Raw genomic sequence first — 25,598 nt, forward strand, 5'->3', positions numbered from 1 at the left:
GTACACGACTCATGTCATCTATTTCAACATCTGTACTCGGGCATTGAGTCTTACTCAATTTGGTATTGCTCTGGATAGGTAGCTCTCCCTTCTTGGAATTTTCCATACTAAACCTCTTTAGTACCTTATCCAAGCATGTGCTCTGACTAAGTCCAATTAGTCTCTTCTTTCTATCTCTCAATATTCTAATCCCAAGAATATAGGCAGCTTCTCCAAGGTCTTTCATGGCAAAACACTTTCCAAGCCAAGACTTAACTTCTTTCAAGGTTGGAACGTCGTTACCAATGAGTAATATGTCATCGACATATAACACCAGAAAAGTTACTATACTCCCACTAGCCTTGATATACACACAAAACTCATCTTCACTTCTAGAGAAACCAAACTCTTTGACTTTCTCATGGAAGCAAAGATTCCAACTGCGAGATGCTTGTTTCAATCCATAAATGGATTTCTCAAGCTTGCACACCCTATTGGGGAACTTTGCATCAACAAAACCCCCTGGCTGACTCATGTAAACATCTTCAGCCAACTTCCCATTAAGGAAAGCAGTTTTGACATTCATCTGCCAGATTTCATAATCATGAAAGGCAGCTATGGCGAGCAATATCCTAATAGATTTAATCTTAGCCACTGGCGAGAAGGTCTCATCATAGTCAACCCCTGGGGTTTGAGTGAAACCTTTTGTAACCAGTCGAGCCTTGAATGTGTGCACATTTCCATCCATGTCTGTCTTCTTCTTGAAGATCCATTTGCACCCAACTGTCTTACGACCTGGTGCACTATCAACCAAATTCCAAACTTGGTTGTCATACATGGACTTAATCTCGCTGTCCATTACCTCTTTCCACTTGGAAGCCTCTGGGCCTGCCATTGCTTCCTTATAAGTAACTGGTTCATCTAAATTTACCAGTGTTCTGTCACTTATGAATGTGTCACCATCTGAAGTAATATGAAAACAATACAACTCAGGTGGCACACTCACCCTAGTGGATCTTCTAAGAGGTAATGAGTTATCGATTGGTTCAACAGGAACTGTTTCCTCTGGTTGAGTGCTAGTGTCATCTAAGGTTCCTTCATTGGCTGACTCTTGAATTTCTTCAAGGTCAATAGTGCTCCCACTGTCCTCTTTGAATATGAGCTCTCTTTCAAGAAGGACTCCTCTTCGTGCTACAAAGACCACGTTCTCACTAGGCCTGTAGAACAAATATCCAAAAGACTGCTTTGGGTAACCAATGAAAACACATTTCTCACTTCTAGCTGCTAGCTTGTCGTGAGTCTCTCGTCTTACGAAAGCTTCACAACCCTAGACTTTTATATGTGCTAACGAGGGAACTTTCCCTGTCCACATTTCGTGAGGTGTTTTGGCAACCTTCTTTGTAGGGACAAGATTGAGGATGTGGGCGGCTGTCTCTAAGGCATACCCCCAGAAGTGAATGGGAAGCGAAGCCCGACTCATCATAGAACGAACCATGTCTAACAAGGTTCGATTACGCCTCTCAGCTACACCATTTAACTGTGGTGTCCTAGGAGGAGTCAATTGTGAGACTATCCCACATTCTTTCAGATAGTCGTTAAACTCGATACTAAGATACTCCCCGCCTCCATCGGATCTAAGTATCTTTATTTTTCTGCCCAATTGATTTTCGACTTCATGCTTAAACTCTTTGAACTTTTCAAAAGTTTCTGACTTATGCTTGATCAAGTAGATATATCCATATCTGCTATAATCGTCAGTGAAAGTCACATAGAATCGATTAGCATCTCTTGTAGTTGATCTGAAGGGCCCACACACATCTGTGTGTATGAGATCCAACAGACCTTCACCTCTTTCACAAGACCCTGTGAATGGTGATTTTGTCATCTTTCCCAAAAGACAAGATTCACACATATCATCTGATTTTAGGTCAAATGATTCCAACACTCCATCCTTTTGGAGTTGGGCTATGCGTTTCTTGTTAATGTGTCCAAGACGACAATGCCACAAGCATGCCTTGTCTACACTATTAGACAAGTCAATATTAAGTACACTATTTCCTAAGCTATCAACACAAGTCACTGTTTCATACACACCATCACAAGGTAAAGCTTCAAACATAAAAACACCATTCTTATAAACAGAAATTGAACCATTCAAGTCATTAAAAGAATATTTGAAACCTTGTCTGAACAATGCATGAAATGAAATAATGTTTCTCGTCATCTCAGACGAATAGCAACAATTTATTAAATCTAATCTAACATCATTGCTAAGCAGAAGCTGATAAACTCCGATCTTGGTCACTGGTGAAGACTTTCTGTTTCCTATGATCAAGTTTATCCTTCCTTGCTCTATCTCCTCACTTTCCTTTAGTCCCTGCAAATCAGAACAGATATGAAAACCACATCCTGTATCAAGGACCCATGAACGAGAAGATAATGAGTTATTAGCAGAAATAGTGTAAATACCTGCCGAAGATGGCTTCACTTTTCCATCCTTGATATCTTGCAGATATTGTGGGCAAGATCTCTTCCAATGCCCCTTTTGATTGCAGTAAAAGCAAACGGCCTCTTTTGGATCAGAAACATGGGGAGTGGAACCATTGGGCTTAGCCTTTGGGCCATTACTAGACGACCCAGCTTGAGCCTTGCTCTTCCAGTTTTGCTTGGGAGGACCTTTCCTCTTTTTCCCCTTTCCCTGTCCAATAGCCAACACAGGGGCACTTGTAGGCGTGGAGGGTATACTTTTACCCTTCATTCCTTCCTCAGCTGTCTGCAACAAGTTGTGCAATTGGGCCAAGGTCTGCTCAGTATTGTTCAAATGGTAAGTTAGAATAAACTGACCATAACAATCAGGTAGTGAGTTCAAGACCATGTCAATGGCCAATTCCTCATCAAAGTGAATGTTGAGCTTGACCAAACGCTCTATGTAGCGTTGCATTCTTTGCACATGTGACACAACCGATTCCCCTTCTTTCATCTTGCAAGCCATGAGTGACTTGACTACTTCAAACTTTTCTTGACGAGCTCGCTTATGGTACTTTTCCATAAGGTCCTTGTTCATCTCAAAAGGCCAGTAGTCCTCATAGTACCTCTGCAGTTCTGGGGACATGGTTGCCACCATGATGCACGCCACTTTGGTAGCATCATCGTAATGTTTCTTGTAGGCAGCAAGATCTTCAGGAGTAGCTTCAGACTCATCAAGCTCTTTGAGCTCCTTTTCAAGAACATATTCTTTGTTCTCAAAACGAAGAGCCATCTTGATGTTGCGCATCCAATCGTTATAGTTTGAGCCATCCATAACGACTTTGGAGCAGATATTGAGCAAAGAGAAGTTCTGGTTGGAGGAGGATGAAGCAGAAGTGTTTCCAGGAGTAGACATCTGAAAAGAAAGAAAGTTTTAGTTAGATTTCAAGATACCTCGATATAATAACCCAAAGATAAAATATCAAGGTTAGGATCCAACTATGAAGATTCACAACTTAGAAATGGGATGCCGAGATCCAAGTGTAAATTTCATAAAGGTAGGTGAATGACGATTCACCAATTCCACCATTAGACGAAACAAACGAAGTGAAATTCCTAATTCTTTTGAGATACATTGAAACTATTCAATGGCATGTTTTAATCTCAGATTATGCTCTTCTATTTGTGACTGGGATGCCGAGGATCACAAACAAGATGTGAATAACCATGCAAATGTGCTTGGTAACCTCATTGTCTTTATCATTAACTATTGATGTGCTAGTAAACCACACACGCTCCATCAAAATGACAATTATGAGATACCCATTACTACTCTTTATTAGTACCCTTTAGTGTGCTGGTTAACCATACACGCTCCACTAACGACCAATAAAGCATAATGTGCAATTTCATGGATTAGCATACTTTTCACATTTTTCCTAAAGTAAATAGAGTTGGGATTTTAAAAATAATGTTCTAGTACTTTCTTTAATGTCATTATACTTTTAATGAGAAGTAGTTGTCCTATCAAATCCGTTCTGCTAACGACCCTCCACTAATCAAGGAAGCGGTGGGTGAGAGTGGACACCCATTCAACTACCATTTTATAGGCAGTTTCCTTATACCCCCCTTATAGATTAGCTTCGTGAATGAGGCATACTAGCGATTTGACTGACCATATTCTTATACATATATAATATTAAACTTTTAATCATAATACATATATAGGGTGTGTTTTAAAACATTTTAAAACTTCAAGGGTTTATATAAATTTCAAAATTCAAACTATTAAATTTAAATTTAAATAAACCAATTAACTAGATTTAATATTTATCTTTTAATTAACTATTAATCAAATTATTAAATCTTGTAAAGATTATCTGATTAAATTAATCCATTAATTTAATCCTAATCCTTATCCCTCTAAATTTCGAAAAATAGGGTAAGGATAATTATCCAATTAATCTAATTAAGTAACAATTATCCAAAACAAGAAACCCTAGTTATCCTCTAGCATATTTCGAAATTCACAAGGGAGTAGGCTAGGGTTTTCAAAACCCTAACCCTAATTTCGATTAGGGTTCTTTGGAGGCTAGGGTTTTCGAAAAAACCTTTGATCCAAAACCCTAGAAATCGCAAATTATGGCCTTTAGGGTTTAATAGCTATAAACCCTAATTTGCAATTCAATAATTGTAGCAATTCAATTTAAAACAACAATGACTCTGATACCACTGATGGGTTTTAGGTACAACAAATAAGCTAGAAAACAATTCCTAAGTTCACATGCAACCTACTTTGGATCTATGTTTTAACTATTGAACATACAACTTTGAATTGCAAAACAAGAACCCTAGAGGAGAGAGACTATTTTCGAAAATAGTAAACTAGGGTTTAGGAGTTACATACTTTTCAATTGTTATATCAAACAATTGATAATCCTCTTGATCTTGATCTTGATCTTCTTGGAAGCTTAGCACCACAAATGTAATGCCTCTAATGGAATCACACCCAAGAACTAGCAAGAAGGAAACTTGGAGGAGAGAGGATGGAGAGAGTATGCAATTTCGGCCTTAGGGTTTCTTCCAAAGAAATCAGTACCCAAAATGTGAGCCAGGAGGCTCCTTAAATAGTTGAGGGAACTAGGGTTTAGGGAAAACCCTAGTTATCCTTTGCTTAGGGCCTAAGCAAGACCCAAGGCCTTATCTTGGACCCCTTGGACGAATTCTCTAGGGTTTCCCCTAGGGTTTTCGTCCACCACCTTCCAAGGGAGTTCTGGATCCTTCCATTCAACTATCAGTTAATTGCAAACTAGTCCCTGCACTTTATAATTAATTCTTTTAACCCCAAAATCAATTCTGATTAATTTATGGCTAACAATTAATTAAACATAATGATTTCTAATTAATATATTAATCCATTAACATATTAATAAATCATTTATATATATATATATATATATATTAATTTATTAATCTTATAAATTAATATCTCTCCTTTCATAATTTCCTTGTCCAGTTGCTAGGTTGAGGGCAACCCAAAAGAACTGTGCTGCTATCAATTCAAGTACATACCAATTATAGTTATGGGCTTAGACACCTAATCCAACAATAGCATTGTGATTCAGCAGTGAGAGCAGCGGTAGTTAGTTATCATCTGTTATCCATTGAGGTGATTTCCTTCACTATACTCGTGGGTCGAAGGCACCAATGCCAACCCACTAGATTATGTTTGTAGGATGATAGTTGTTTTGTGACACTTATTGTTATGCCTATATGTGCTTGTTGTCATTGTGACTCTTGCTGATGTGATTTTATGCTTAGCTGTAGGGGTGAAATAGACCCGATACCGGTTGAAAGAGACCGAAGGGGGTGAAATAGACCTATTACCAGTTGAAAGAGACCGAAGGGGGGTAGAATAGACACAATTATGTTTTGACTGTTATGTATGTATGGTATGGGGTATTTTGTGGAAATTCACTAATATTTATGCGTATAATTTTTATGTTTATGGTTTCAGGTATTTCTAGTTCGAAAGGGAAGGGCTTGGCATGATCGCACTGCATCCACCAGCATTCCACATTATATGGCATGATTTGTACTATGATAACTATTTCATACATTATCACGTTTAGATGGGTTTTGAAATGAATGAATGATGTTTCTATTGGCTTTTAAAATGAAACTTTTACTTAGTAATTTTTGGTACATTACAGAAATGGTGTAATGAGAGATGCACATGGATTGTAACATAGGATTAAGAGCTTGATACTCCCCACCATTATCAGTGAACATAGATATAATGGGTGTATTAAAATATTTTTCAACCAAGGTCTTGAATTGTGGAAATAGTTTGGCAACATCAGATTTATACTTAATTGGATAAAGCGATATGTATTTGATGTAGTAATCAGCAAACACCACATAATAGACAAAACCATCAATGGATTTTTTGCATAAGGCCCCATACATCTGACTAAATGAGTTGTAAGGTTTTGTTGCAACAAAAGAGTTTTCACCAAAAGGAACTTTGTGACTTTTATTAATGGAGCATGAAGCACAGTGAAAATTAAATTGTGAAGAGGACTTGAAACTAAGATCTAAGTCTTTAACAAGATGTTTTAAAATATGAGTAGATGTATGGCCAAGTGTGTGATGATAATCAAGAAGTGATGCTTTGATGGTGGTGTTGATTTGCGGCTTCAAGGATGGGTTGGTGTAGTAGACATCATTTATGTTCTCCCCCCCTCCCCGCATTAGAGGTGCCCCCGTGCACAAATCCTTCATGAGAAAATGAAAAGGAAAGAATTCAATGGAAACTTGTGTTGGATTAGGTGTCTAAGCCCATAACTATTTTTGTAATGTATTTGATTTGATTAAGAGCATGGTCCTTTTGGGCTGCCTTCACTTATGCAACTTGATAGGGTTTCCACCTGAAAACCCTAGTAGCCACAGCTATATAAGGAACCCTATACTAAGGATTTTCGGCCACCATGTCTTCTAAGAGAACCCTAGCCGAAATCCTTCCCTTTCCTAAGTCATCTTGTTGCAAGAGTGTTTGTGACTCCATTAGAGGTGCAACACTTGGGGCACTAAACTTTCAAAGATGAAGGAGTTCTTGTTATTATTGCATAACAAGTTGAGGTAATCATTCTAACTTATTTATCATGTCAATTTCGAAATAAGCATGCTAGATTAGGGTTTATTGCTTTGGTATTCATAGTTGTATGTTCAAATTAGAAAAACTTAGATCAAAGCAATTAGGGTTGCATGTACACCATAAGAATGATGTTATGCTCATAACCCAACAGTGGTATCAGAGCCTAAGTCGTTTTTCTATTGAATAGATGCAAAAGTGAACTGCCAAAAGATCAGGAAATCGAAAAACTTGTTGTTTGACTGGCTGACTCGCCGAGTCCATGTATGGACTCGACGAGTTGCATGAACTCGATGAGTTCCATAATGGACTCGACGAGTTGGGTGTCCTGGTGCCGAGATTTTCAATTTTCTGGCCATATTTTGATTTGGATAACTACCAAAACTCGTTTTTCTTGCCTAAATTCGATTTTTTAAGATTGGTATGGATATCCTTATCAAAATTGGTGGATTTGGGTAAATATGGATAATATAGGATTATTTTGATTCAAATATTTAACCTAGTAAGGTTGAAAAGTTTCAATTTACACCCTTTGGGTTTTATAGTTTAAATTTGAACTTAAAAGTTTTAGTTTTTGAAATTTAAATAGTTAAACCCTAATTTTGAAAAGTTTCAAAATTTGTCCTCAAGTTTTGGAATTTATAATTTAATTAAAAGGTATCAATTTTGAAATATTATATTCTAAAACCCTAGTATTTTGAAAAGTTCAAATTGCACCCTTATGGTTTTATTAAATTAATTAAGTGTTTAATTAAAAGAGAGAATTAATAAACCCATAATGACATGGTTTAAATTTAACTAAAAGTCTAATTTAAAGTTTAAATCACCTAGTATTTTAAATGTATAAAATACACTCTTATACTATATAACATTAAAAGTCTAATATATTATACATGTATAAGCAAAGAGTCAGTCTTACCGTTAGTAGGCCTCATTCACGAAACTGGTCTCTAAGGGGTGTTTATGGAAGCGGCCTGTAAAATGACCGCCATTGGGTATCCACTCTTACCCACCGCACCCTTGACTAGTCGAGGGTCGTTAGCCGAATGGGTAGGATAGGACACAATCTTCCATTATAAGTGTAATGAAATATGAAGTAGCTAAACTCTTTTATAAATTCCAAAATCTTAGTTACTTTAGGAAAAATGTGAATTTGGTGCTAATCCATGAAATTGCACATTGCACCTTGTTGGTCGTTAGTGGAGCGTGTTTGGTTAACCGGCACACTAATATGGGACTAACAAAGGATGACAATGGGTTTCTCGTTGATTATCATAGATCAATGGAGCGTGTGTGATTAACCGACACATTGCTTAGTTGATAAACATCTTCGAGAGTACCAAGCTAATTTGCATGGTTATTCACACCTTGTTTGTTATCCTCGGTATCCCAGTCACAAACTTGAAGGGCATAATCGATATTAAACACGCCATTGAAAAGTTCAATGAATCTCAAAAGATGTAGGAATTTCAATTCATTTAAAACCTAATGTTCATTTCCGTTTTTCATGGTGGAAATTGGTAAATCGTCATTTACCTACCTTCAAATATTCTGCAATTGGATTACGGCATCCCGCTTCCGAATTGTAGAATATTGTGTTGGGTCCGAGCCTTAATATTTCATTTGGGTGTTATATTAAGGATCCAATCAACTAAATTGAATTTTCTCCCCTTGTAGATGTCTAGTTCCGACAACTATGGTATTCCCGAATCTTTTGGAAAAAGCTTTCCACATGAAAATAATGTTCCACGATTGGATCATGGAAACGGAAATCATTCTTCACTTCCTCCACCTCCTCCAATAATTCTCCTTGACCCACGTGCTCGTCGACTTGAAAAGTTTAAGGTCACTCAAGCCCTATTGGCAAGCAAACACGAAGATGGAAAGTCTGTATGTTCTCACATCTTGGACATGAAGTTGCATATTGACAAGTTGGGAATGTTGGGTGTCGAAGTCTCGAGGAGGCTGGCTGTTGACTTGGTTCTTCAATCACTTCTTGATTCATATAGTGAGTTCATTAAAGATTACTATATGATGGACCACGATGTGACCCTCATTGATCTTACCTATTTGCTTATTGCTGCTTAATCAGCAATGATTTGGCGCACTAGTAAAACAAATTTGACTAGTAGATCAGCCTCCCAAACTTCCATAGGCATTGACAATGGCAACATTGGAAGTCCAGAAAAGTATTCTCTTCCCAATGGAAAGGGATTGGCCAAGGTCAAACCGTTTGACTAGATGGTAAAGAGAAAGGTTGAATCTGAAATTGTCCCATGTGATATTCCAAAAGAGTCTGTTTGCTTCTACTGCCAAGAGAAGGGGCATTGGTTACGAAGCTGCTCTATTTACCGGAAAAATCACGAGGATGGGAGAGTTAAGATGTATGACCCTGGTTCAGGTAAAATCCACTATCTAACTCTATTAAGTTCCTATTTGTAGATTCTTAATACATGATGTGATAAGATTGCATTTTGATGTTTTTGTTGGATTAGTGTCTAAGCCCGTAACTATATTTGGTATGTACTTGATCCGGTTGTGCATGGTCCTTTTGGGTTGCCTTCACCAAAGCAACTGGACATGATGATTTTATGGAGAGAGAGAGAGAGGTTATTATGGTTTATTAATATATTATATGTGTTGGGTTTTGAGCATTCTAACACTCCTATGGTGTACATGCAACCCTATAAACCTTGGATCTATGTTTTCTCTATTATACATGCAAATATTAAATATTCCAAGGTTTCATCCTAACTAGCATATTATGAAGCACCTATACTACAAAGTTCTAGTTAGATGACATACCTTTTGATGTAGCTTGATGTCTTCAAGCTTTAAGAGCTTAGCCCCAATAGTGTGGAAGCCTCAAGTGGAATCACAAATCACCAAAACACCTTGGAAAACCTTTAGAGAATATGGATACTTGGCTCACACTATGAAATCGGTTATTGCCCTCTTTAGTGTATCCACACTAGCCACTAGCATAATTTCATGAACCATAAGACCCTTTATATAGTGTGGAGGATTAGGGTTAAACCCTAATACCCATGACCTTTCATTTCCTAGGATCCATGGGTTAAAGCTCCATGGACTATCCCTGAAGACTTAGCCCAACCTAAATGAACTTGGCCCACTACACACACACACACACACACACATATATATATATATATATATATATATATATATATATATATATATATATATATATATCTAAGAGTCCATATTTAATTAGTTCCTTTTGATCACTTAATTAATTATAAATTAATTCTTGATCAATACTAATTAAATAATATGATTATATATTAATATATTAGAACTTATAATATATTAATATAAATCATAAATATACTATTCTCAAAAGACTATCCATATAAATTGTGTCGGTGAAGTGCAACCCAAAAGGACCATGTCGGGTCGGGTCAAGTACATACCAAATATAGTTATGGACTTAGACATTAATCCAACAGTCTCCCACTTGGATAAGTCTAAAACTATTATTGAGTATGACTTCAAAAACCAACTGGCAATCGTAGCTCTTAAAGCCGCTGTCGAACTCTGATCTTGTCAATGAACTCTGACCTTTGTCAATGACTTGTCCATTAGATAAGGGATCATATATTCCTCCATTCTAGATATCATATGGAATGAGACATGGATTATCAATCATTCTCTCTGTCCATTTGTTGTTTCCCGATTTCCGATTTATGATGACTGACTGATTGAACAAATCAAATCAGTCCTGGCTTGGCCAAGCACTCACATGTGTCATCACTAAATCATCGAGGGGCCCACATATATCGCTTTTATCCCGAAGGTAAAGGGAATGGATAAACTTCGACTCATATGGCTTGTTCTACTACTTGTTGAATCATACACAAAGGCACGTTTTATAACATCGAGTTACCAAATGCGTTTTCGTGCAATCAATGTATAACCAACTCATAGTAACAACTCATATCTCTAGGTTTGAAGAATATAAGATATTATCGTCTCATGATCACTCGTGATAAAATCCATGAAGCGATTCAAATGAGCGCGGTTTGAATCCAATACTCAGAACTTATGAGCACTCATGAGTGTTGTAGCACCACTTTGTCCACCAACTTGGACCTCTACAAACCAACCCATGACAGTCTTGATTCATATCTACTTCCAACATATGACCGACTGTGGATGGTTTGAATAACTTAATCATTCAGGAAGAGCGACTTAGTTATTCTGGAAGTCAAAACATGCAAAGTGAAACTCAAGAATAAATGAATCAAATATGGTATCAAACCCTATGAATATAAATAAACACTTTTATTTATCACCATACTGATTACTCATTATTCATTGTTTCGGTTTTATCAACTTTATACTTGAATTAAAAACATTAGTTGTCCCATGCTCCAAGCATGTACACTATGTTTTTCTTAAACAATAGCTTTGCCATACACCAAGTATGCACTCTATATTTGTCTATGATCCTTACTTTGTGAAATAAACCAATTGAACATAATTTCAATGATTCTAATTTCACACTCCCAAATCCTTATCGAAAAATGTGAGAATTTCAAATTCCTATCATTTATCGAAATCTGTTTAGATTTTAAACTTATATGCACTGACCCTCCTGTAATGAATATGTACAAAGTCACAAAGACTTGTCAACAGTCATTATAAGGTATTCCAATGGAGATCAACTCCATGGAAACTAAGTTTCATTTTCAAAGTACATTGCTTTGGACATGCTTCTTGCATTAAGTTTTCTAATCTTACACAGATAACTTCCACCTATGGAGACAACTCCATATTCTCATTTTGACTATCACTTCTGAATAAGAGATGCCTCTTTTTAGAATATGTCAATATGGTCCTTCCAAAATTAGCACTATACTTTCAACTGTCCCTGAGCAACCAATCTTTGGTAAACCTCAGATTGTCCTCGACAATTGCTTAATCATTTTAGTCATATCCAATTCTATACCTTTTCCCTTCTTAATGCCCCTGGGCATTTGGAAAAATTTAGAAATGACAAATATTATAGCACATGCATTCGATCCTGTACCCAAAGCAAATGGTACACAATTCATGATGTCTCACATAAAGACATGATTCTAGACCAGTCTTTTGCTACAATATTTTTATTTGCCATGTTTTCAAAATTTGACTATGAAGAGGGATGCCGTAATCATAATCGAATTTTGAGAACGCAATATATAGAATTTCCTTAAGTTGAACCAATCCAACATGAAATTCATATATATATTCTTGACTAAAGATGATTAAGGTCTCGATCTAAGCCTTTAGAACTGAAATGAAGTATATCCTCTCCCTTAATTATAGCAAAACAACTTTTTCAATCCCTGCAGCCTCACGAATTGAAACTTTTGTTTTCTATAATTAACATTGCTAACTTGCAACACTAACAATAATTATCATGCTCCCACTAACATGATGATTATTAGCATAACACTTATGCTCCCACTAGCTTTGACATGTACTCAGAAATCAACTGGACTTCTAGAAATCAATACTTTATTGACTTTCTTACCAAAGTTCAGATTTCTTATACGAGATGCTTTGATAAAACTTTATCAAAATCATACACCTTTCCTTAGATAGCATGCATGTGTGTCTAAACAATTTCAGAACTATGAAAAGGGATGTCGTAATCATAGTCTCAATTGTTTAGACCTTTTGCCATCTGCTTCAAATCTACTTGGTGGAAGTGTTTCCTCACCATCATTTTCATGAATCGGAGAGAAACCTTATGACCCTTAGATTTTATGGTGTATGTGTTCTTATCCATGTGAATCGTCAAAACCATAGTCACAAGACATGGATAATGACAAATCCAAACTCATATGGACTGAACTTATGCAATCTTAACTTCTTGCCACCTGGCAGTACAGGGCCTGCCATTGCTTCCAAGTTGTTATGCAACCAATTGAGAACTCTCAGAACTCCTATGCAAAGCCAACTTTAACTGGAATGGGCACAGAATATGTCAACACGATAGGTTATAAACCTCAAGTCGTGTGCTAGTGAAGAACCTCAAGTTTTATTCTTCATTAGTTCTTGGAATTCTTTTTAGGATCTTTAAGACTCCCACTATCCTCTTGACATATAAGACTATCTTGCCAAATATTCAAGAGATAGTGCAGATTCTTTATCAAGACAAACACTTCACACAATTGGCCTTAGTTGGTCTTTGTTTTATCCAAAACATCACAAATTACCAATTTCAAATGTACAAGAGTAGGACACTTTTACTCTTACATTTGACAAGTGTTTTAAACCTTTCTTTAAGATATGTCACTCAAGTTACAATCTTGGAGTATGACTCTAAGAATTGTTTTGGAACGAAGTATGACTCATCTTCCTGATCTAACCATTTCAACAATTCATGACTCCTCTTCTTAGTCATAAGAATGCACTAAGATGACCTTTAGAGGACTAATTGTGATATGATTTCTAAATCATTAAGATGATCACAAACATGATACTAAAGTACTCTCCCATATTTTCATATTTGAGAAACTTTTATATTTCTGCCTAATTTGATTCTTCCCATTCGTTCTGCCATACATTGAGACTTTTCCAATGTTTCAGAATTATACTTAAACTTGTAAGTATAACCATATTTACTAAACTTTAGTAAATCAAATAGTCTTAACGAGCTTTGTGGTGGACATGACCAGTGCACAAGAATGTGTACTCGATCCCTTTAGTCCTTCACTTGACTCACACATCCATGTGAACAAGTAATTAGTCTTGATTTTCCAATGCTTGAAAGTTCTCATTCATCATACTATTCAACTTGCATGATTCCAAGTTTCGGTCCAATTGAAACTTGGGTGATGAGGAACTTTCCTGATTTGGTAAATTTAGACACTACCACAAATGAAAGAATCAAATCCATTTTCCTATATTGCTGTCAGTGGAATCATATAAGCAACAATTTTCCACAAATGCCATTGTAAGGATACTTCAAATAAATAAAATTAAACAATTTTCTTTTATTCTAAAACTTTGCGGAAAAACTTATCCTTACAATCCACATGGAAAATTGTTGTTATCTATTCCTTAGAAATATATCATAACTTCTTAAGCAACTGCTCAAAATTCTGATGCGATCGAAATCCACCTTCGCGATCAGAATCAACATATACTTCCTTTAAGATTTCTCTCTATTCTTTGATTCTTAAAACATCAACATGTGACCCAGTCACATCATGTAATGAGGATCTCAGAATAGAACTTAACAGAGTTAGATAATGGGCTCTACCTGATGTAGAGTCAAACTTATTGACTTTAACATCCTTAGGTAAATTTGGCAGCTTTGCAATCAACGCCCCTTCCTTTGGCAAAATAAATATATGGACCCTTTGGTAATGGGACTATCTCAGACTTAGCCTTTCTCTTTACCATTTGGTCAACCAGGTTGACTATGGCCAATCCCTTTCCATTGGGAAGAGAATGCTTTTTCTGGATTTCCAGTGTCACCATTGTCACTGTCCATAAAGTTTTTTGGGAAGTTGATCTTCTAATCAAATTTGCTTTACTATCGTTCCAAATCATTGCTGATTCAGCAGCACCAAGCAAATAGATATGATCATTAAGGTTCATGTCATAGTCTGTTTCATAGTAGTCCCAAAGGAACTCACTATGTGACTTAGAAAGTGATTGAACATCCAACTTTCTCAAGACTTTGGCACCCAACTCTCCCGGCTTGTCAATATGTGACTTCATCTCTAAGATGTGATCACACATAGACCTTGCTTGCCATTAGGGCTTGAGTGACCTTGAACTTGTGGGTTAGGGAGAATAATTGGAGGAGGTGGAGGAAGAGAAGTATGACTTCCATGAACCAAACTCGGGAAGTCATATTCATTAGGAAAGCTTGGTTTGGGAAGATCATTGTTGTCTAAACCAGACATCAACAATGGGAGAAATTCACGTAAAGTTGATTTAAGTCCTTAATATAACACCCAATATGAAATATTAAGGCTAGGACCCAACAAACTATTTTATAACTTGGAAGAGGGATGCCGTAATCCAAGCTATAAAATATTTGAAGGTAGGTGAATGACGATTCACCAATTTCCACCAAGATAAACGAAATGTATTATTAGGTTTTAATTGGTTTTGAAACTCCTAGATTCTTTTGAGATTCATTGAACTTTTCAATGGCATGTTTCAATCTCGAGTGTGCCCTTCAGGTTTTGTGACTGGGATGCCGAGGATCACAAAACAAGGTGTGAAGTAACCATGCAAATATACTTGGTACCCTTAATATTTACCCCTCAATCGATGTGCCGGTTAACCACACACGCTCCAACGATACTATGATAAACATTAAGTTACCCTTTGCCTACCTTGTTAAGTCCAGGTTAGTGTGTCGGTTAACCACACACGTTCCACTAACAGCTTAAACAAAGTGCAAAGTGTAATTTCATGGATTAGTACCTTATTCACATTTTCCTAAGTAACTAAGATTGTGAATTTATAAGTGTTTAGTTACTTAGTATTTATCATTATACTTATAATGAAGGGAGAATTATAGTCCTTGTCCTACCTGTTCGGCTAACGACCCTCCACCGGTCAAGGAAGCGGTGAGTGAGAGTGGACACCCATTAAACTGCCATTTTATAGGCAGTAACCTTATACCCCCCTTATAGACCGGCTTCGTGAATGAGGCCTACTAATGGTAAGACGACTTGCTCTTATACATATAATATATTAAACTTTTAATATTATAATAGTATAAGGGTGTATTTTAGACATTTAAAATACTTGGTGGTTTAATCTATTAATTAAACTAGACTTTTAATTTAATTAAACTCAAACCATATATTTATGGATTAATAATACTCTTTTAATTAAACGCTTTAATTAACTATTAATAAAGTCCATAAGAGTTAATTTGAACTATTCAACAAAACATCATAATTCCAATTATTAAACTCAAAATTAAATCCATTTAATTAATTGTTTAAGTTATGAACCCAAGAGTTTTAGAATTCAATTCTTTTTTTCATAAAAAACTTTTCTCAAATTCCAAAACTTGAGGGCAAGTTTTGTAATTCTTGAAAACCTTTGGATTCCATAACTTATGGAATTAATGGTGTTTTATGATGAAACTTTCCATGTTCCATAACTTAAGAACAAGTTATGGAATTCTTTAAAACATTAACACCAAATTTTGTAACTTCATAAAAACTTTGAATCAAATTTTTTTTTTTAAAAAAACTTTCATATCCATAACTTATGGAAGTTTCAAAAACCCTTAAGATCACAACTTAAAAAAAAAAACTTTTGAGCTCCAAAATTTTATGACAAAATATGTAACTCCTTAAAACATTTAGATCAAACTTTTAAAACTAATAAAATAATCATATCATTTTATCTTTTACAAAATTTGACCTAATTCAACTCATATAACAAATGATTCAAATTTTACAAATAATTCGTTTTTCACAAAACAAGTAATTATCTTAAAATTTGACAAACGTCATGTTTTTTTTCCTTTTTCTTCAACATGAAAATAAAACATTTGCATCAATATAACAGAGAACAACCCATGGCTCTGATACCACTGTTGGGTTTTGAGCATTCTAACACTCCTATGGTGTACATGCAACCCTATAAACCTTGGATCTATGTTTTCTCTATTATACATGCAAATATTAAATATTCCAAGGTTTCATCCTAACTAGCATATTATGAAGCACCTATACTACAAAGTTCTAGTTAGATGACATACCTTTTGATGTAGCTTGATGTCTTCAAGCTTTAAGAGCTTAGCCCCAATAGTGTGGAAGCCTCAAGTGGAATCACAAATCACCAAAACACCTTGGAAAACCTTTAGAGAATATGGATACTTGGCTCACACTATGAAATCGGTTATTGCCCTCTTTAGTGTATCCACACTAGCCACTAGCATAATTTCATGAACCATAAGACCCTTTATATAGTGTGGAGGATTAGGGTTAAACCCTAATACCCATGACCTTTCATTTCCTAGGATCCATGGGTTAAAGCTCCATGGACTATCCATGAAGACTTAGCCCAACCTAAATGAACTTGGCCCACTACACACACACACACACACACACACATATATATATATATATATATATATATATATATATATATATCTAAGAGTCCATATTTAATTAGTTCCTTTTGATCACTTAATTAATTATAAATTAATTCTTGATCAATACTAATTAAATAATATGATTATATATTAATATATTAGAACTTATAATATATTAATATAAATCATAAATATACTATTCTCAAAAGACTATCCATATAAATTGTGTCGGTGAAGTGCAACCCAAAAGGACCATGCCGGGTCGGGTCAAGTACATACCAAATATAGTTATGGACTTAGACATTAATCCAACAATATGAATAATATATTAAACGAGAAATCATACAGTTTAATTAATATTGGTCAAGAATTAATTAAGAATTAATTTTGGGGATAAAAGAGACTAATTAAATAAGGGGGACTGAAACTGTCAATTATAATATAACTGAATTTGGGCTGTGAATCCTCATGGGCATAAGGGGGACGAAATTTGGAGTGGAAGCCCACTCTAATTTCGTCCAAGGAGGCCTTATTCCAGAAGATTCTTAAGCTGCTTAGGGCCTAAGTTATCCAATTAGGGTTTTGACTGAAACCCTAGCAGCTCAGCTATTTAAGGGATCGCAAGGTTTTAGTTTCGGCTACACCAAGAAACCCTAGAGTTACTATAGCCAAAATTATGCCTCTCTTCTTCTCTCTTCTAGATCATCTTCTTGCTTTGGTGTTTGTAAGCCATTAGAGGTGTTACACTTGTGACACTTAGCTTCTTGAAGATCGAAGGTTCTTGCAACTATTGAAAGGTATCATCTAAACTTGCTTTGTTATAGATATCGTTTTTCAAAGTATGCTAGATTAGGGTTTACAAGCTTTGGATGATTTGCATGTACAATAGAGAAACTTAGATCCAAATGCTTTAGGGTTTTCCATGTGCACATAGGATGTTCTTTTGCTCAAAACCCATCAGTGGTATTAGAGTCTTGGCTGTTTTTCTTTTGTATTTGATGCATAGATTAATCATTCAAAGCAATTTTTTTCGTTTTTTTTGCTTCTAGCTGGTGACCACGACGTGGTGGCGAGTCAGAGTGCAAATCTCTGGATTTTGGCTTATTTTGACTTTGGATAATTACAAAATTTCTTTTTAATAAATAAAATCCGATTTTTATTAATTCCATGTGGTTATCTTAGTCAAAATAACAGATTTTTTTTCATTTAATTAGATAATTATTGCCTTATTTGATAAACCGTAATTATTTGAATTATTTGATCAATTATCTTGCATGAAATTGGATTAGAATAATTAGATAATCACCAATTAATTGTTTAATTATTATTCTTTGAATTTTGATCTAGATAGTTTTGAAATGTTTCAAAACTTGCCCTCAGGTTTTGGAATTTATTATTTTGGATTAAAAGTTTAATTTGAAATAATTAAATTCCAAACCCTAGAATTTTACAAATTTAAAATTCACCCTATACTAATATAATATTATAAGAATAATTATTATATATGTATAAGATAAATGCTAGTCTTACTGTTAATAGGCCTCATTCACGAAGCCGATCTATAAGGAGGGGGGGGGTATAAGGTTATGGCCTATAAAATGGTCGTTTAATGGGTGTCCACTCTCACCCACCGCTTCCTTGATTGGTGGAGGGTTGTTAGCCGAACAGGTAGGATAGGGCAACCTAATTCCTCATTAAAAGTATAATGATTAATAAAGTAACTAAATGTTTTTATAAAATTTCCAATCTTAGTTACGTTAGGAAAAATGTAAATTTGATGTTATTCCATGGAATTACACTTTGTACCCTTGCTAAGACGTTAGTGGAGCGTGTGTGGCTAAGACGTCAAATGGTGACTCGTTGTTTGTCTTAGATCAATGGAGCGTATGTGGCTAACCGACACATTGATTAGGTGACTGTAACATCGAGGGCACCAAGTATATGTTGGATTAATGTCTAATTCCATAACTATAATTGGTAAGACTTGACCCGACCCGACATGGTCCATTTGGGTTGCATGGCATCATGCATTTGGATAGACTATAATGAGAGAAATAACACTTAAGGTTGGTTAATATATTATAAGTTCTAATATATTAATAAGGTTATTTAATTAGTATTGATTAAGAATTAATTTGGAATTAATTAAGTGATCAAAAGGAGACTAATTAAATATATGGGTTGATTGTGTAAATCATTCATTCTTATATATGTGGGCTTGTGATCCAAGATTCCTTATGTTGGACTAAGTCCATGGGGTGACCCATGGATACTCCATGGAGGTTAAAATCCATGGAGCATAAGGAATGAGTAAAGTTATGAGTTACATGGTGTAACCCTAATAGCCACCATATAAAAGAATCCCATGGCTCAAGAAATCGTGCACTAATGTGTGAATGTGAGGGCTAGACGATTTCAAGGAGTGTTCAAGTTTCTCTCAAGTTATTCCAAGTGTATTTGGTGTTGTGTGAACCATTTGAGGTGTCACACTTGGGGTACTAGGCACTCAAGCTTCATGAAGACATTCTACATCAAAGAGGTATGTATTCTATCTTGTTATATTTATTATTTTGTATGCTAGATTAGGATAATACCTTGGATGTTCATAATTGTATGTATAATAGAGAAAACATAGATCCAAGGTATTTAGGGTTGCATGTACACTTAGGAGTGTTAGAATGCTCATAACCCAACAGTGGTATCAGAGCCTAGACTTGTTTTCTTGTTATACTTGCAAAAGTAGCTGAAAAATCGAGTTGGATGCATATATTCGATTGTTTTGGCTGGAATTGGACTAGGAACATTACCCTAAGATGTTTTTGGACTTATAAACTTGTTTTTGATGTGGTAATGTTCATGTTAATCCAATTTCTAAGATAATTGTCATAATTTCAAGATTTGTATTAGTTTGTATGTTCATGCTAATTTCTTGAAGATTGATGATTTGAATTATCTTGTTCTTATGAGGTTCTTAGATTAATAGAAAAGTTGTGTGAAATAGTTGTTTTCAATCCATTTTAATCTAAGAGTTGATTCCAAAGTGTGTTTTTGTAACTTCTCCTCAAGTTATATGAAAAGTCACATTTAAGAATCATAAAACTCATAAAAGTTGGCAAATGTTACAAAATGAAGAGTCTAGTTCTAATTAAATGGTTTTATGACTCCATAACTTGTCCTCAAGTTATGGAGGTTCAAGAGTCTCTTCATTAAATTAAAAAAAAATGTAACCTTAATTAGTTCCATAAGTTACAATAAAAAAAAAGTTATTATTTTTATTAATTAGTTTAAAGTCTTCCATAACTTGTCCTCAAGTTATGGAACTTGAAGAGTTTTTTTTTTAATTAAAACTACTTTAAACTCATAAGTTATGAAATTAATTAGTTTTGAATAGTTTCAAAACTTGCCCTCAAGTTTTGGAATTTGAAAAGTTTTCACTTATGAATACTTTAATTCCAAGTTAGCCCTTAGAATTTTAAAAGTTAAAATTCAACCCTTATACTTTATAATATTATAAGTTAATAATATTTATATATATATGTATAAGAATAAAGTCAGTCTTACCGTTAGTAGGCCTCATTCACGAAGCCGGTCTATAAGGGGGGTATAAGGTTACTGCCTATAAAATGGCAGTTTAATGGGTGTCCACTCTCACCCACCGCTTCCTTGACTGGTGGAGGGTCGTTAGCCGAACGGGTAGGACAAGGACTATAATTCTCCTTTCATTAAAAGTATTAATGATAAATACTAAGTAACTAAACTCTTATTAATACCCAATCTTAGTTACTTAGGAAAATGTGAATTTGGTGCTAACCCATGAAATTACACTTTGCACTTTGCTTAAGTCGTTAGTGAAGCGTGTGTGGTTAACTGGCACACTAACCTGGACTTAACAAGGTAGGCAAAGGGTAACTTAATATTTATCATAGTATCGGTGGAGCGTGTGTGGTTAACCGGCACACTGATTAAGGGGTAAATATTAAGGGTACCAAGTATATTTGCATGGTTATTCACACCTTGTTTTGTGATCCTCGGCATCCCAGTCACAAAACCTGAAGGGCACACTCGAGATTGAAACATGCCTTTGAACAGTTCAATGAATCTCAAAGATCTAGGACTTTCAAATCCAATTAAAACCTAATAAATTATTTTGTTTTTCATGGTGGAAATTGGTGAATCGTCATTCACCTACCTTCAAATATTTTATAGCTTGGATTACGGCATCCCTCTTCTAAGTTATAAAATAGTTTGTTGGGTCCTAGCCTTAATATTTCATATTGGGTGTCATATTAAGGACTTTAAATCAAGTATCTTGAATATCTCCCAAAAAGATGTCTGGTCTAGACATTTATGATCTTCCCAAATCTCTTGAAACAAGCTTTCCTAAATGAAGATGATGTCCCATGGATATCATACTTCTTTCACCTCCTCCAATTATTCTCCCTAACCTACAAGTTCCTAAAAAGTTTAAGGTCACTCAAGCCCTATTGGCAAGGCAAGGTCTAGGTGTGATCACATCTTGGAGATGTAGTCACATATTGACAAGCCGGGAGAGTTGGGTGTCAAAGTCTTGAGAAAGTTGGTGGCTCAACTACTTTCTAAGTCACATAGTGAGTTCTTTTGGGAATCCTATGAAACAGACTAAGACAAGACCCTTAATGATATTATCTATTTGCTAAGATCAACTTCCTAAAACGCTATGGACATTGACAATGATGACATTGGATATCCAGTAAAGCTCTCTCTTCCCAATGGAAAGGGATCGGCCATAGTCAACTCGGTTGACCCAATGGTAAAGAGAGAGGCGAAGTCTGAGATAGTCCCATTATCAAGGGTCCATAGGTAACTATTGCCAAAGGAAGGGGCATTGGTTACGAAGCTGCCAAATTTACCTAAGGATGTTAAAGTCAATAAGTTTGGCTCTACTTCAGGTAAAGTCCATTGTCTAACTCTATTAAGTACATGCTGATTCTGATCGCGAAGATGGATTTCAATCGCATGGTTCGGTGATCAGAATTTTGGGCTATTACTTAAGAGTTATGATATTTATATTGCTTAGGAATAGATAACAACAAGGTTTTCATATGGATTGTAAGGATAAGTTTTTCCGCAAAGTTTTAAAATAAAAGAAAAAGGTTTTGATTTTATTTATTTTAAGTATCCTTACAATGGCATTTGTGAAAAGTTGTTGCTTATAAGATTCCATTGATAGCAATATTGGAAAAATGGATTTGATTCTTTCGGTTGTGGTAGTGTCTAATATTACCAAATAAGGAAAGATTCTCATCACCCAAGGTTCAATTGGACCGAAACTTGGAATCATGCAAGTTGTATAGTATGATGAATGAGAACTTTCAGCTTGGAAAATTAAGACTAATTCCTTATGTGAATAAGGAAAGGACTAAGGGATCGAGTACACATTCTTGTGCACTGGTCAAGTCCATCACAATAGATCAAGAAGACTATTCATCATGATTTACTTAAGTTCAGTAAATATGGTTATACTTATAAGTTTAAGTATAAGTCTGTAGCATTGGAGAAGTTTCAATGTGAGACAGAACGAATAAGAAGAATCACAGTATGGCAGAAAGATAAAAGTTTCTCAAATCTGAAAAGATGGGAGAGTACTTTAGTATCATGTTTATGATCATCTTAATGATTAAGATACCATATCACAATTGGTCCTCTAAAGTCATCTTAGTGCATTCTTATGACTAAGAAGAGGAGTCATGAATTGTTGAAATGGTTAAATCAAAAAGATGAGTCATACTTCGTTCCAAAACAATTCTTAGAGTCATACTCCAAGATTGTAACTTGAGTGACATATCTTAAAGAGGGTTTGTTAACACTAGTCAAATGTAAGAGTAAAAGGTTATCTACTCTTGTACATTTGAAATTGGTAAGTTGTGATGTTTTGGATAAAACAGAGACCAACTTAGTCCAATTGTGTAAAGTGTTAGTCTTGATAAAGAATCCGCACTATCTCTTGAATATTTGACAAGGGAGTCTTATATGTCAAGAGGACAGTGGGAGTCTTAAAGCTCTTGAAAGTTTCAAGACTTAATCAAGAATAAAACCTAAAGTCCTTCACTAGCACACGACTTGAGGTTTATAACCTATCGTGTTGAAATTTTTGTGCCTATTCAAGTTGGCTTTGCATAGGAGTTCTGAGAGTTCTCAATTGGTTGCACAACTACTTGGAAGCAATGGCAGGCACCTGAGCTGCCAAATGGCAAGAATTTAAGATTGCACAAGTTTAATCAATATGAGTTTGGATTTGTCACTAACCTTGTCTTGTGATTATGGTTTTGAAAAATTCACATGGATAAGAACACATACACTATTAAATCTAAGTGTCATAAGGTTTCTCTCCGATTCATGAAAATGATGGTGAGGAAACACTTTCACTAAGTAGATTTTAGCGAGATAGCAATTGTGATATTTGCATTCTCAAAGTCGTTAATGGAGCGTGTGTGGTTTACCGGCACACTAACATGGACTTGTGAGAAGTGGCAAAGGTCTAAACAATTGAGACTATGATTACGACATCCCTTTTCATAGTTCTAAAATTATTTAGACACACATGTGAGCTATCTAAGAGAGGTGTATGATTTTGATAAAGTTTTATCAAAACAATCTAGTATCAGAAATCTGAACTTTGGTAAGAAAGTCAGCTGATTTCTGAGTACATGTCAAAGCTAGTGGGAGCATAAGTGTTATGCTAATAATCATCATGTTAGTGGGAGCATGATAATTATGACAAAGGTTGCAAGTTAGCAATGTTAATTATAGAAAACAAAAGTTTCAATTCGTGAGGTTGCAAGGGTTGAAAAAGTTGTTTTGCTATAATTAAGGGAGAGGAAATTATACTTCATTTCAATTCTAAAAGCTTAGATTGAGATTTTAATCGTATTTAATCAAGGATATATATATGAATTTCATGTTGGAATGGCTCAACATAAGGAAATTCTATATATGGGTCCATTATTTGCGTTCTAAAATTCGATTATGATTACGGCATCCCTTTTCATAATCTGAATTTTGAGAACTTGGCAAATTGAAATGGAAATATTATAGCAAAAGACTGGTTTAGTCTTTATGTGAGACATCATGAATCGTGTCCCATATGCTTCAGATATAGGATCGATTACATGTGCTATATTCATCCTTTCTAAAATTTTCCAAATGCCTGGGGCATTATGAAGGGAAAAGGTCTAGAATTGGATATGACTAAAATGATTAAGCAATTGTCGAGGACAATCGAAGGTTTACCAAAGATTGGTTGCTCAAGGACAGTTGGAAGTATAATGTTAATTCTGGAAGGACCATATAGACATAATCTGTAAGGAGGCAACACTTGTTCAGAAGTGATAGTCAAAATGGAATATGGAAATGTTTCAAAGTTAGAAATTATTCAATCTGTGTAAGATTAGGAAACTTAATGAAAGAAGGATGTTTCCAAGGAGCTGATCTCCTTTGGAATGCTCTGTAATGATTGTTGTCAAGTCTTTCTGACTTCGTGCATAATCATTAAGAGGATCAATGCATATAAGTTTAGAATCTAACAGATTTCAGTAAATGGCATGAATTTGGAATTCTTGCATTTGCGGTAAGGATTTGGGACTGTGAAAAGAGGATCATTGGAGTGATGTTCAATTGATCTATTTTACAAAGTAAAGATCATAGACAAACATAGTATGCATACTTGGTGTATGGCATGACTAGTGTTTAGAAAACATAGTGTACATGCTTGGAGCATGGGACAACTATTGTTTTAAATTCAAGTATAAAGTTGATAAAACTGAAACAATGAATAATGAGTAATCAGTATGGTGATAAATAAAAGTGTTTATTTATATTCATAGGGTTTGATACCATATTTGATTCATTTATTCTTGTGTTTCACTTTGCATGTTTTGACTTCCAGAATAACTAAGTCGCTCTTCCTGAATGATTAAGTTATTCAAACCATCCACAGTCGGTCATATGTTGGAAGTAGATATGAATCAAGACTGTCATGGGTTGGTTTGTAGAGGTCCAAGTTGGTGGACAAAGTGGTGCTACAACACTCATGAGTGCTCATAAGTTCTCAGTATTGGATTCAACCCGTGCTCATTTGAATCACTTCATGGATTTTATCACGAGTGATCATGAGACGATAATATCTTATATTCTTCAAACCTAGAGATATGAGTTGTTACTATGAGTTGGTTATACATTGATTGCACGAAAACGCATTGGTAACTCGATGTTATAAAACGTGCCTTTGTGTATGATTCAACAAGTAGTAGAACAAGCCATATGAGTCGAAGTTTATCCATTCCTTTTACCTTCGGGATAAAAGCGATATCTGTGGGCCCCTCGATGATTTAAAGATGATACATGTGAGTGCTTGGCCAAGCCAGGACTGAT

Source organism: Lactuca virosa, chromosome 2, assembly GCF_052849685.1.
Source record: "Lactuca virosa cultivar CGN04683 chromosome 2, Lactuca_virosa_CGN04683_v6, whole genome shotgun sequence".
Taxonomy (NCBI): domain Eukaryota; kingdom Viridiplantae; phylum Streptophyta; class Magnoliopsida; order Asterales; family Asteraceae; genus Lactuca; species Lactuca virosa.